The sequence below is a fragment of the Elaeis guineensis genome, chromosome 4 (genome assembly GCF_000442705.2).
Source record: "Elaeis guineensis isolate ETL-2024a chromosome 4, EG11, whole genome shotgun sequence".
Lineage (NCBI taxonomy): Eukaryota > Viridiplantae > Streptophyta > Magnoliopsida > Arecales > Arecaceae > Elaeis > Elaeis guineensis.
The window spans coordinates 124308065-124323466 of record NC_025996.2 but is presented as its reverse complement, the minus strand read 5'-3'; positions in this window follow the sequence as shown (position 1 = coordinate 124323466).

Genomic DNA, 15402 nt, shown 5'->3' with positions numbered 1-15402 from the left:
GCTGCTCGTGTCCAACGACGAAGAATTGTATATATGAGTGATACTGCCCTACCCAGCAAGTTCAACAAGAAATTTAAGGATAATGTGTAAATGTTTAAATATTATATGAGTTATTGGAGCAGTATAATATGGCAATAGTTCCCAATCGTCATGCCCATCATCTTCTACCAATCTCAAAAATTGCAACTTAGTGGTCAATAAGTCTATCTAAAGCCAAGAATAGGAGGATAAGGACTAGCTAAGTGTTATATTCTTTATATGGGTATTTATTTCACGGTTCTCCTATAGACTGTGCTATAACAAAAATTTTTTGCTGGCTGAGACTTGTATTTTTGGGTCTACAGATAGACCATTTTATGACTTATAGTCCCCGATGTGAGATTCTAATCATGAAAATCCAAAAATATCCTTGTAGAGTGCTCTATCCACTTAGACCTCTAAACAACATCAAATTGCTCAATCAAACTTCAATCACGATTAAATTTAGGCCCGCTAATGCATGTCGTATGGTAGCAACTCACTCTCTTCTTCCTCCAATGGCAATGTTGTCCAGATATGGCCCCAACATCGTCCACTGCTCCCTCCCCCCCACCTTCCCTCCAACCCAAATTTTTTCATGCTCCCCTTCCTCTTTCGCTACATCACTGCTTTTCGTTATCACATCACTCTTGCTAACACTAACTCCAACATCTCGTACCTTTCTTCAGCTTCGCTCTATTGTCTCCTCCACCACTACCAGCCTCACTTCCCTCAGCATCTCCCTCATGGTATACAATTAATATATCATGGTAAATAATTATTTTAATCTAGCACACAATTAATTCAATATAATATATAGTTAAGGTATCATGGTGCATAGTTAAATAAATATGGTATACAGTTATTTTAGTCTTGCACACAGTTAATCAAATATGACTTATAATTAAATAAATATGATACATAATTAAATAAATATAGTACATAGTCATTTTATCTAGTACACAGTTAATCCAATATGCATGGTACACAGTTAATGTGTTATACTATATGGTTAAATAAATATGGTACCAAATTATTTTATCTTGGTATGTAGTTAAGATATCATGGTATACAGTTAAATAAATATGTGATATAGTTATTTTAGTTTGGTACATAATTAATCTAGCATGATACATGGGTTATGTATATTGTAGTATATAGTTAAATAAACAGAATACATAGATATTTTATCCTAATATACAGTTAAGGATCATGGTACATAGTTATTTTAGCCTAGTATATAATTAACCCAACATGTTACATAGTTAATTCAATATGGTGTACAATTATTATATTATGGTACATAGTTAAATAAACATGGTATATAATTAATTTAACATGGTATACCATTAAATAAATATGATATGTAGTTACTTTACTTTAGTATATAGTTAATCTATGTTGGGATTAACTATATATGAGGATTAATTGTATATTATGATAAATTAATTGTATATTATGATAACTATAGACTATTCTATATTAACTATACGTCATGTTAGAATAACTATAGACCATGTTAGAATAACTATGTCCTATGATAAATTAACTATGTATCTTACTGGATTAGTTATGTACATTCTAAAATAACTATATACCATATTAGATTAACTACATACCATGCACAAGTATCCATAATTATCACTCAAAATCGGCAAACTTTTCACTAAACTATGCAAAAGTACCCAAAAAGGCTTAAATCTATCTAGTTATAGAGCAAACTTATTACAACAACAAAGCAGTTGATTGTATAAACTATCACAAGATTCCTTCCTAACCCTCCTTTGTCACCACCTGTCCAATCCCATCGAGCACTGAACTAAAAGGATTAAGCATTCTTTAGACTTACACAATCGTGACATGATGACCTACAGTTTTAGCATCTCATCCCCACTCATGAAACACCCCCCCCCCGCACAATCCCAGGCTTCTCCCCCTTTGAATACTTTTGTCTCCTTTCCATTGCCCTTATATTATTATTATTATTATTATTATTATTATAAAGAATGCTAGTAAAAGAGGAGTACCCGTCATGCTCACCTACTTTGCCAACAAAGGTAGCCTCCTCACCCCTCTCAACATCTTCCTTCCCCATCATTACCATACCCTAGAGGTAGTGCAAGCGAGGAGGCTGCCAGGCCCATTAAAATCCTCAGCACCTTCTACAAGGCATGCATGCCAAGGTTAACAAAGGATAGCACATTTATGGAAGGCAATTCAGTCATATAGGGATCAAAAGTTAAACTTATTATGGATCGGGAGTTTTAAAGTTGAGAGATTCTTTATGCACCATGAGTGGTGCAGAACCTCGCACACTACTCATGGTGATTGGTTCCCAATGGGGCTGATGAATTTTTTTTTTCATGTGTCGCATCCCGGCCCATGCATGAACCAATCACCATTGGCTGTGCATACAGTCTACATTGCCTATGGTGCACAAAGAATTTCTATTTAAAATTAAGGCATTATCCAGAATTGGACCAAGCCTTGAAAACCATTTCTTTATGTCATTCTTCAAATAAATTAAGAAGTCTTTTATCTATCTTCCAAAAAAAAAGTTGAAACCGACTAGCCTTTCACAAGTAACAAGCAACCACATGTCATGGTCCGTAGGGTCACAAACAACTTAGGTCGAATAGGGGCATGCTTGACTCAACCAACTCGAGAGGTCATGATTTTTAACCTTGACTGAATCCATTAACTGATCAAGTCAGGTCACATCAAATCTATGGAAAGAATTTTAGACCTAGTGAGTCATCTAGAGGGGCTGGGGTCAAATATGTCCTTGAACCAATCCAAAATATTTGGGCTTGGGTTAGAATCAAATTGAACCAGTTTTTCAACTTAAGTCAAGCATCTAGCTATTCTTTTATAGCTAAAATATGATAATTGATAACTAGATATAAAGTCATTAAAAATTTAAATAAGATTGAAAATAGCCAACTTAAACTTTTATTCAAAACTTTTAGTTTCATCCAAACAACTAATCACTCTTAAGTTTACAAACTATGATTTCAGAATTTAATATGAATATATTGATATATTTGAGGGCACTATAAATAAGAATCTACCAAAATAAACAACAAACTTATGAATGCTTAGATAGGAGATGTAGTTGTTGAGATGATAAAGGGAATTAGTTCAAATGAATATTTATAGAATGAATTAGGAAGATATTTAAGGAGATGGAGAAGGAGATTTATATGATTTAGGTTTCTAGGTTGGGTCATATCGAGTTCAGCCTGACTCAGACTCATTCTTTTTGACCTAAATTAGACTCAGATGATATAGGGGCTAGACCAAGTTGAAAAATACAAGACCTAGATCATTTCTTTATTTATTTTATAACAAAATCCATATAATATCACTTGTCAATTGTTTATCTTTCCTTTTTTTCTTAAGTTAAAAGAGGGGATACATAATAAACATGACACTAGCAAGCCAAGCATTTAGAAAAGCCGGTATTATAGTACCTTATAAAGAATGTTGATTGTTGCAAACCAACAAATAAAAGATATTTACAGGAGTAACTTTTTTTACAAAAGTCTGACCCAACCTGCCTAAATCTAATTTTGGGCTAGACTGAACAAACAATTGTGGCCTAATGGCCTGGGTCTAGCTTTCTCTGCTCAATAACATATAGACTGGACTCTTTCCTCATTTAAAATTGAAAAATCATATAGAACTGGCTTGGCCCAAGTCCAACTTGACTATGAAAACACTAAATATGTTACCAAATGGATATATTATAATACATTACACATTACGTACTTCTATAAATAGTCAAGATATTTTGCTCCTCCAAAAGACCTATTCTCTGATCTGTACCTCTCCATCTAGGGCTATCAAATAAGAAAGCTATTTATAGCCAACTCAAGTTTAGCTTGTTCTGTTAGCTAAGCTTAGCTTGTCCAGGCTCGGCTCGGTTTAACTTAAAAAATGAATATGTAAGTTATTTATATGTTTATATTATTTAATTATTATTGCCTATGTAATTTTTTATTCATTTTAGTATAGATTAACATAGCTTATGTAGAATAAAATGCATGCAATTATAAGATTAAATATTATTGTGATTATTAGCATAAGCTATATAAATGAAAATCTTAAAAGACATTAAGCTCTCTCCAGATCTCTTAAATAAGCTGCTTATGAACAGCTTGCATTTAGCTTGAAATTAAATAAGCTAGCTTAAGCTTGCTCAATTACAAAATGCCAAGTTTGAGCTAGGTCTAGCTCACCTATTTTTGGCTTGTTTACATCGCTATTCTATTCATCTGTTCTTTCTTGACACACTTGAAGCTAGACCCAAATAGCTTCACCCCACCCCCCTCCTTACTCAAGCTGCTCATTAGAGACCATTGTTGCTCTCCAAGGACCCAAACATGTCTGCATGCTTTCCACCACTCTCTCTCTCTAATCACTACTATAACCACCAAAGCCAGCATGCCAAACCCAGAGCCATCTTTCCTCTTCCTCTCTCCCACCCTCCTTCAATCACTTAATCCAACTTAGACTAAATGATCCCAAGTCTAAAAATAGAAAAGAAAAGACTGAGTCTATATACAAAGCAGGACAATATTTATCACTAGTTGAAAACTCTTCTCTGAAACTTTGGATGTGAAACAATAAGTTCTGGTTTCAGCTTGAATTCGATCTAAAACTGACACAAGTTAACTAAATTAAGGGGACAAACGTAATGTACATGTAGGTTCTTTGATCTTTGTTTTTTTTTCTTTTTTCATTTGTTCTATTCTTTAGATCTTAGGAAAATTTTCTTTAGTCCAAACTTGAATAGAGTTTTGATAAATATAGAAAAGCCTACTCTAGAACTTTAAAAAAATAGTTATCACTGAAACCTTGTAAAAAAGACAAATAACTAAATGTTTTGCATAAAACCAATCCCTAAGAAAAGATGAGATAATTGCGGCATTACCTAAAAAGCACTAAGGAATACAAAATTTTGGATGATTATGATAACTTCTTCTGTCTAAATTGAAAATACCTTTTTCCTTCTGAAATTTGATTCATCAACAGCATACCCTTAGTCAAGCACAAAACATTTGTGGACATTTAGAAATAGAATAGACTATTGCTCATCTAATAAAAGAGAATGAGAATTCCATCTGACATCTAAAATGCACCTTGAGGAATGATTAAGGACTAGGAGAGCACTGAAATACAAGAATACCTTTCATGTATTATCACAAAGCTTCTGATATTGGTGGGCCACCCTCCTTTGGAACTCAAGCTGCTCATATCTCTCTATTCCATAACCTCCTCTCTTTGTTGTTTCTTGGATTCATTCATATAAGAAAAGTTCTACAAGCATAGAAGCAATAAAACTATGGCAGCTTGAGTGACATGGGCCTGAATCTAACTATGGCAACTTTATAACAACAGAAAACTTTATTGTAAAAGTTATATATATATATATATATATATATATATATATATATATATATATATATATTATATATATATATATATATATATATATATATATATATAGAAGCTGACTTGAATAAGGTCAATCAGATTTGAGCTCATATCTGGTTATATCAAAATTGGACAATGGAGATCCTATATCGATGATCCAACTTGTTATATGTGGTCTACTGTCTCAAAAATGCTGGCACATCAAAAATTATATTATTTGAAGATCTCTAACCTATACATCAAGTGATCAAAAAATGTCTAATTTAATTTTATTTAGGCTGTCCAAATTTTTACTACTTGATGCATAGGCTAGGGGTCTTCAAATTATATGATTTTTGTATATAAACAGTTTAATTTGAGATAGTAGATCACATTCAACAGCTTGAATCATTGATATAGGATCCCTATTATAGAGTTTTGATCTAATCGGATCTGAGTTCAAATCTGATTGACTTGATTCTAGCTTGACTTTCGCTCTCTCTCTTTCTCTCTCTATATATAATGATGCAACTGGTCTATTGTTAATCAAAAATAATTCAAAAAAAGTTAGGTAGAGTAAAATGATACTCCATCCAAATTTTAGAATTTCTTATAGTAATGTGTTGACTTTTTTGATTGGAGTGTTCATATTCTCTCCATCACCTAAAATTTCAATCCTACATGAAAATGAGATAATGTAATTATGATATCTCTGGTGGTAATCTGGAGCCTATAGGAAAATATCATTTAATTGGTTAGAAAAGGCTTCAGCTTTGTTCACACAGTGACCCACCTAATGCTAATTGTTCCTTTTACACCATTGTTCACATAGTGACCCGCCTAATGCTAATTGTTCCTTACACCATTCTACATCCAATCCTTTGACAGATGCCACTTCTAAGTAGAAATAATGGTCCACCACAATGATAGTTCCACTCATTAACTTAGTCTCCATTGATAATCTATAGAGGGAGGCACATGATAAACTAATGTTTTCTTATTTATTTGGCATTCTTTTGTACAGCCATGTTACCTTCATAAATCTGTGTGTGACTATGCCTTGCATCCTCTAGGCTAGTAGATAACTCCAGGATCACAGGTAAATAGATTCAGTTGGAATTTCGGATGATGTTTTTGCATTCAAGTTCAATAGTTATTCCTGCATGATGCATTCATCATGAAGAAACTGTGCAACTCAACGGGCTAGTTCGAATCCCATATCAGACATTTTGCATGGAACTAAACTATGCAAGATTATTTCAGCTCATTGAAGACCTTCATTCATTATTTTCCTTCAGGAACAAAACAAGGTGAGCTTGTAAACTACAAATTCTTCTGAAATCTCCAGAGTCATTTACATCTAGGTAATAAGAGTGCCACGACTGATTAGCAAGAATAGATAGAACTACTTGTATTATAAAAAATTGGTGATCACACAATGCTCAAATGCATATTGCCATTTATTGATAGCAAACTGACTCTATTGCAAGTTATTCCATAAATTGATTGGCTATTTTGCAAAGTTAATTCAAAATAATGTAAACAATCACTGTTAGGAATATCTTTACCAAGACTTTGACTGAGCCCTCATCACCATTTGTGTGGTTTAAACTTGATTCTATTGAGATAGCTTCTAATACCTAAATTTTTTGAGCATCTGAGCAAAATCAGATTTTTCGATCGAGATGGCAAAGAGTGGGAGTTCCATACTTATATTATAAAAATAAACATACGAAGGGCCAACATATTTACCATACAACAACTCGTTTGCTCTCTATGGGATAGACGGATTTGTAAAGGAAAAAGGATTGAAGCCAGATGATATAGTTATTTTCTATAAGTGCGAAGGATGTAATATCTTTTTTTTTATTGACATTGAATACAAAAATTGTACATATAATAATAACTCTTCTTTGAATCATACAGAAGAGTAGTTACTACTATTCTTCTCCCTCTTCTATATGAGTCAAAAAGAAATTACTATTATATGTATGCTTTTCGTACTTAATGTCGATAAAAAATATAGATTTTATAGTCTATAGAAAACAACTATATCATCAGACTTCAACCTCTTTTCTTTTACAAATCCAATCCATCTCCCAAAGAGGAGGTGATTTGTCATATGGTAAACATATTGGCCCCTTGCACATTTATTTTTGTAATATAAATATCGAAACTCCTATTCTTGACCATCTCTCGAAAACATATGCTCAAAAGATTTAGGTATCAGTAGCTACCTCATATCACTCTTATAAAAGATGGAAGAAGAGCGTGGCCAAGGCCGATCGAGATCCTGTGCCTGCACTAATGGGAGCAGGCGAGAAGAGGTGCAAAACCAGCCAAAAAATAGGGCCGAACACCATGGTCATTTTCGGGTCCTAGCTCGCTCGCTGGTGACTGGGGCTCCATCTTTGGCTAGAGGCTGATGCAGGGATGGGCTGAGACCTTTGGCGACGAACGCCGGTGACGTAGGTTGCCTGAAGAAGGGGAAAAAATAAAAAAGAATAGGGGACAGTCAATTTTTGGTAAGTTTCTCAACCGGTTCAAGGCCTAGAAAAGAAGAGGAATGCCATGATTCAGGTGGCTCAATAGGGACGAAGAGGGATTACTCATGGTGGAGTGCCTTGGAGGGTAGAGGTTTCCTTTTATAGAGGGCTTCCTAGAGTTCTGCCCGAGTCCCGCCTATCCCAAGAGTCTGTTTCCCATTCAGACTCATCGGAGAAGAAGACTCCAATGGGAGTCTTCCTCCAGCTCTTATTTTCAAAAAAAAAAAAAAATCAGATGGGGAGTTGGTGCCTGGTGCAGCGGACCGGGCTATCACATAGGCTAGGCCCAGCCATAAGAACCAGACCTAGACCCAACCTGACCTGCCTTATGTTCTTGTTGACCTATGCATGCTTACATTCCTTAGCCTAATTTAATCTAATGAAAAATTCTTTGTACACTGCTTGCAGTGTAGAAAATCTGACGTAGAGTACACCATTTTATTCGATTGGTCCACATAGCCACCACTTTTCAATGCACATTTAATGCCAGTAGGTTAGTTTTTTTGTTTAAAAATTTTTGTATGATGAAAATATCCTTCTTAAAAATTATGAATATTTTTTTAAAATTATGACACTCCTTAACAAAAATTATGACACCTCCTGCATAAAAAGCTAAACTGAAATGGAGTGTCATAATTTTTGCCTTTATTGAATTTTTGGTTTGAAGATAATGAATATATACAAAAACAGTATTATGACACCTTTTCTTAAAAATTATGACACTCCTTCACAAAAATTATGACATCCTGCTTCAGTTTAACCTTTTATGCAGGGGGTGTCATAATTTTTGTGAAGGAATGTCATAATTTTTAAGAAAGAATGTCATAATTTTTAAGAAGGATATTTTCATCATACAAAATTTTTAAAATAAAAAAACTGACTTGCTGGTATTAAATGTACGTTGGGAAACAATGGTTATATGGATCAATCGGATAAGATGGTGCACTCTATGTTGGATTTTCTACACCACTGGGGTGCACAAAGAATTTTTGTTAATCTAATATTGGTGGTGCATAAAGAATTTCTATTAATCTAATATATAGATGGGTCTTGGTGGTCATGTTGTCCATGGAAGAGGATGACATTTGACTCTGGAGATGCTAGGATGGGATGAAAGAACTGAGAGATTGGAATGAACTACATTTTATAGGCTCTAGATATGAATTCTGATATACATATCCAGCAGAATCCCATTTATTTGGTAGTTGGCTGAGTATTTTAATCTAACTACAGTAAATATTTCAAATTCTATATGGTGAATTGCTTATGGAGTCCCAATGATTCGGTAATTAATTGCATTATGACTACTTTAATTATACATACATAAGTTGATACATATGTATAATATTATCTATTCATATACATACACATGTATGCCTACAATATATGTATGTGTATGTGACTGTCTGTTTATGACTTATCTAAGAGTATGTTCCATATACAACAATTGCATTCAGATTTGGATTTGCAAATTTCCAGAAATGTTAATTATCTTATCATTTGGGGAGTTTTCTAAATATTATATAGCAATTGGTAACATGACTTTTCTTTTCTTTTCTTTTTTTTTTTTTTGCTTTAATCTTTCTCAATCTTGACATGGTTTTGAGAGCAAATTATGCCATAGAATACTCTCCAAATGAGCTCAATGCTATTCTTAGGTGGTTTTATATTTTCATAAATGCTGTGAAGAAACAATGATAAAAATGAAATGAAGTCACATTCAAAATATCGAGTCATGGTTGATATTGCAAAGAATGAAATCCATGCCTAGATCATAAGCTATATAAACAAAGTAAACAAGAAAAAGTTCCCACAAGCAAGCTAATTTTGATTATTTGTTGTAGCATGTAGGTTCTATCTACTATCTAATATAGAGAAATATTTCTTGAAATTAAAATCTTAAGATTACTTTGTTTTTTGCCCACATAAAAATTAACCAATAATGTCCACATCAATTTCATGAGTTATTTAAGGGCTTTAAAATCTCTCTGAAAGCTCCATGAGTTTTTTTGAACTTCTTTCTTTTCCATCTAGCTAATGTCATTCTCAACATTGAAGGTCTTGCGAATCTCCTCACTACTCTTTCCCCTTATCATGCTAGTAACTTTTTGACAATCTAGATCCTACAGACTCTAAAAGATAATTGGCAGCTTGAAATCAAAATAGGAAAGATTAAATTAATTTGATTTTACGCTAAAATAGTTTAATAAAGATATTTTATTGAAGGCATAATGCGGTTGGATGATTAAGTGGGATAATATAACAAATTCAAGATGACATTTTCAACTTCTTGCTCTCCATACTATTGCGTGATTGAATTAAAAGAAAAAAATCACTTTCAAGATTGAAACATTCCACCAACAAAAATATTTTAATAACAAAATGCAATTTTAGATGTTCAAACAAATAATAACAGGGCAATGACTGAATATATTTTAGTAGATATATAAAGATAAATATAGATAAACTCATGTATGCATATATTTAAGAAATGAAATTAAAATCTAGCAAGTTAATTCCTATGGTATGTTTGCCTCTATCATATTAGGCAAAGAACCAATGCAACAACTCCATGCAAACATGGAAACCACTATATGATTTTTAAAGCATGAATCTATTACACCAGTATCTCATGGTTTTCAATGTATAATATTAAATATATCTAAAAAAAATGGTGAATCACTTGGTAGTCAACTTAAGCATGCACCTCAATTTTTCAGAGCTCAGAGAATCTACTTATTCCAATTTATTTAGCCCTCAAGGTTGTCTTGCACATGAGCACATTATAGCTAGTAAATGAAAAATAATATAAAATACCCAAATGCACAAAAAAGAGGTTAAACTAGTGAGATAATCTTTATAATTTATTCATAATGGCTTCTTGCTAGTTTTCTTTAAATTTACCATGCAAGATCACACATTAAAATCTACTTATATGCCATGGATTCAATCTCTCTCTCTCTCTCTCTCTAATATAGTGTGTATATATGTATATATTTATACTTGCGTGCGTCTGTGTGTGTGTAATCCAGGTTGAGCTAAGGCCCAATATCAGGATAATGAGTTCAATCCTACCTTCAATAGATTTCAGAATCTTAGGGTAATTATAATGGTTCAAAAAAATTAAACATTTATTAGTTTGCTTGGTTTAGCTTTAGATTCAAAACTCATGTTTCACTTTCTTTTAATAAATGTGGCTGCTTTAAAGTAGGATAAGAAAATCTAATTTTATTTCTTTATATTTCATAAAAAAAATATTTTGATTTGTTAGACATTATTCCATAAAATGTTTTCATTCATTAGGTATATTCAAAACAATTATATAAGAATACCTTAGTGGAGAGTAAAAATTTAGATGTCATGAATATATTAAAAGATAATATTTTATTTTACATATAAAATAGAATTTGCTTATATTTTGGTGTACTAAATTGTATTATGAGTTAGGTTTTATTCAAACCATTTGATAATTTGAATATATATATATATACATATACATACATACATACATATATATATGTATGTATGTATGTATGTACATATGTATATGTATATGTATATATATGTATATGTGTGTATATATATGTACATGTATATATATGTATATGTATGTGTGTGTGTGTGTGTATTTATTTATTTATATATTTATATATATAACAAATCAGGTATGTAACCATAGAAAATCATATTAAAGAAACAAAGAGAGGAGGAAAACTTATAGATCTCATGAGAAAAAGGTCATATAAGGATGCTTGATCAATACTAACATATCCAACATATCAATCTTTGAGCTCCTCATTGGAGAACTTGGCGTGCTTCTCACAACACTTGATGATCTTTGTGAGGGTCTTGTTGGTAACAATTAGGAGAGAGATACCATCCTCTACAAGGCCATTATTGATCACTGTATATATTATCTTTGATTGCTTTGCAAGTACCTCTTCTACCTTAAACTCCTCACCATGAAAACTCCTTAAACTCTTTATTTTATATAAATAGGTGAGAACAAGAAAAGCCTTTGGATGCAATTAATAGGAGATATGAAAGCATCAATATTGTCACTATGTCTATATAAGGACATCATCTCATTACCAGCCCTCTTTGCTATAATTGAGTTAACATCCTTTTTTTTAGTAGAAAAATGCTATAATCTTATCAACTTAGTTACTATTCAATTTTGCAAGCGGCAATCCAAAAATCTGAGTTGGCTAAGCACCTGTCTGAGTCAGCTAAAATGAAAGCTAGGTCAGCTAAGGGACTTCTTCTAATTTCAACTCTTTCTCTCTTTCCCTCAGACAGAGATTAGATTGGCTAAGCTTCATACTTGGTCAATTCAAGGGTGCACCAGACATACTAAAATTGATTTTAAATAGCTTTTTTTGTCCAAACTTATTCTAGACTTGGCTTATCTTCTAAAACTTAATTTGTGTGAATGTGAATATGTTGAGATGTCCTTCTAGTCTAGACTTTCTATTTATCCAAAATTCTCAAGCCAACCTCAATTTCTTTGCTTCCAATTGTGAATCTTTGACTTAGGAACAAATCATTTTTACTTAATTTTGAGAGGGTTTCTTCTTAGATGAATTCAACCATTGAGCAATGTGAGAAACTTACAATTATTCTCAAAAGCATCATCAGTAAATATGGCTTGAGTACTACCTTTCCAGTACTAAAACATTTTGAAATTTTAACAAGTACACATTAATTTTCAATGAAACTTCCCCTTTGTTATGTAGAAAAGGTAGGGTTCTTGATATAGAAATTGATTTAATCTAATTTTAACATCATATCAAATTTTAAATAATTTGAAATAAATTTCTCAAAGAAAACTCCCCCTTTCTCATATAGATGGGTTAAATTTCAAGAGATGAATATTTCTTCATTTTTCATTCAAAAATTTTAAAACTTTACTCTTTTCTTGCAATCTATTCATTTGTCCTTTCTTTCTCCGCAATCTCTTTATCTTTTCTTTCTTTCTTCTCCTTTGGTCATAATCAAAAAGTGTTCCAACAGAAAGTGCAACTAAAAAGTGCTTCAAATCAAGGATAAATTAATCAATTACTCATTAATCATTTAATTAGGCATTCAAACATGGGATCAAAGTAGTGCACATTCATTTCACAAAAATAGAATATATCATTGATAAATAAAATATTGACATAATGATAAGAAGCCTATTTTTTACAAAATGAAACATAAAGAAGGATTAGGCAAGCAAACAAAAAGAATATGTCAACATGCAAGTGATGTGATATTCTAAGGGTTCATTCTATAGAAGATGTAGGGTTTGAGATGGATGGCAGGCGTTGAGAATCTGATGGCTCAAAAGAACAGCCATGCTCATCTAAAACCCCTGTGATAACAGATTTGATCATTTCCTTCATCGAGTCTTGAACCCTGCCAAGAACATGTTGGACAATCTTTTCTATCTGATCTTCAGCTAATCTAACCACTTGAGGAGCAAAAACCACTGATTGATCAATACATTAATATAACACAAGAAGTATTAAAATCGATAATATTTAATCTCTATTATTTTGTATTTAATACTTGTTATATTTTTTTAAAAAATTATTAGTAATAAAAATTTAATCACACTCCAAATCCAAAAGCCCAAAGCTTATAATGGCCCACACATGGCACAGTACATGGTTCACAGGGAGGCATGCAACACGAGATCCATGCGGCTTATAAAAGCAAGTCATGCAGCCTATAAAAAAAAAGATGCTCTGGAAATGTTGGGAGTTTGAATGGTTTTGGGGAGCATGTGAGGTGGGTCTCGTGAAATTTAAAGAGGAGTTTGGAGGATTACAGGATTCTCACAAGAAAAAGTTTGGAACGCATGTGTAAAGCAGCATATGGCTTGGGACCTAGTGGCTTGGAGAAGCATTTGGTGGGATGCGACTTTTTGGATGGGACTCAGTAGGAAAATAAGGAAAGAAGGTGCTGTCTTCATGTGGGCATGAGAGCGGTCCTCATGGGATGTATGAATGATTCACAGAAGCTTGGGATGCGTGCGATGGAACAGAAGAGATCTCTTCAGAGTTTTAAAATAAAACAAATACCTCCCTCTCTTGTTAGTCCCACATCTAGAAAATAAATAAACCTTCTCCCTCCTAACATCTGTAAAAGATTTCCATACCTCCACCTTAAGAATCATCCTGAAATCCTTCAAAAGTCTTGCAAAGGGGGGAGAGGAAGAAGGGAGCAATCTATAAGCAGCTAATCTACCAGTCTCGGTAGAGGAGAGGAGATCTTGTAATGAAGCAGAGTGGGTTGTAATGCTCTATATTTTCTTTGTACTTTTTTTATGTATGTAGCAATAAAGATTATACCTTTACTTATTAAAGTATCATGAGTTCTTTATTCACTTTATTTTATGTTTATATGCTAAATTAAGATTAGGACAATCCTTACTTTCTAGAGATGCACCGTGATCTATGGATACAGGGTGTGCCGAGGAAAGATACATAGTTTTTAGCTTTGATCTATTATTTTTTCTTTACTTGTGAGATGAAGCCCTAAAATAGTTTATATCCGAAGGGACAAGCCATGATCTAAGGATATGGATCTTGCTGAAATGGAGACAAGCTATGTCCCAGGGTTAATTACAAGCATCTAATATCATTAAAGAAATACAATTCTGTTTAGTGCAAGATTAACTCGTAACCTCTGAGATATTTATTTTTTATTTTATTTTCTATTTATTTTTCTTTCTATACAACAATGTCTTCTCTTTTATTCTTTTTTCAATCACAACTTAGCCCTAGATCTCTAAGGATATGATCCCAACTCATCCTATCTATATAGTTTGAGTTAGATTTATTTTTGACTGACCATGATAGTGGTCAAATTTTGATACCATTTTAGGGACCTTGGCATGGTTGTTTTTGAAAAAAAAAATCAATCAAAAATTAGAAAGATATAAAAAATAAAAAAAATATTTTATCGCTTTACTGCTTTCTAGCTAGATTATTTTATTTGCATTGTTAAGTAGTTATCTTATTTTGCATAAGTAATTTAATGTTTATTATTTACTACTTTTTATAGCTTAAAATAATTTACTATCCTAAAAGTAGATTTGATTTCTTATTTTATTTATAGATTATTTAGTAACCTTTTAATCTTAGCATAATTTACTTTCCATTTAGTTAGATTCTCTAAATTTTCTCAAATTTAATTAACTTAATTAAAACTTATCTTTTATTCTTTCTTGCTTAAAGATAACATAATATAAAAAAAAAACAAAGACACCACATAACACTTAACTAAAATAGAGAAACTAATTAAATCTTAAAAGCTTTTTACTTGTATTGAACATCCTTTATTTTTGCATTGCATATTTTCATAAAATATCTTAGGAGTATAACTCATAAACAACATAAGATAGAGATTTCGTCATCCTCCCTTAGCCTACAAA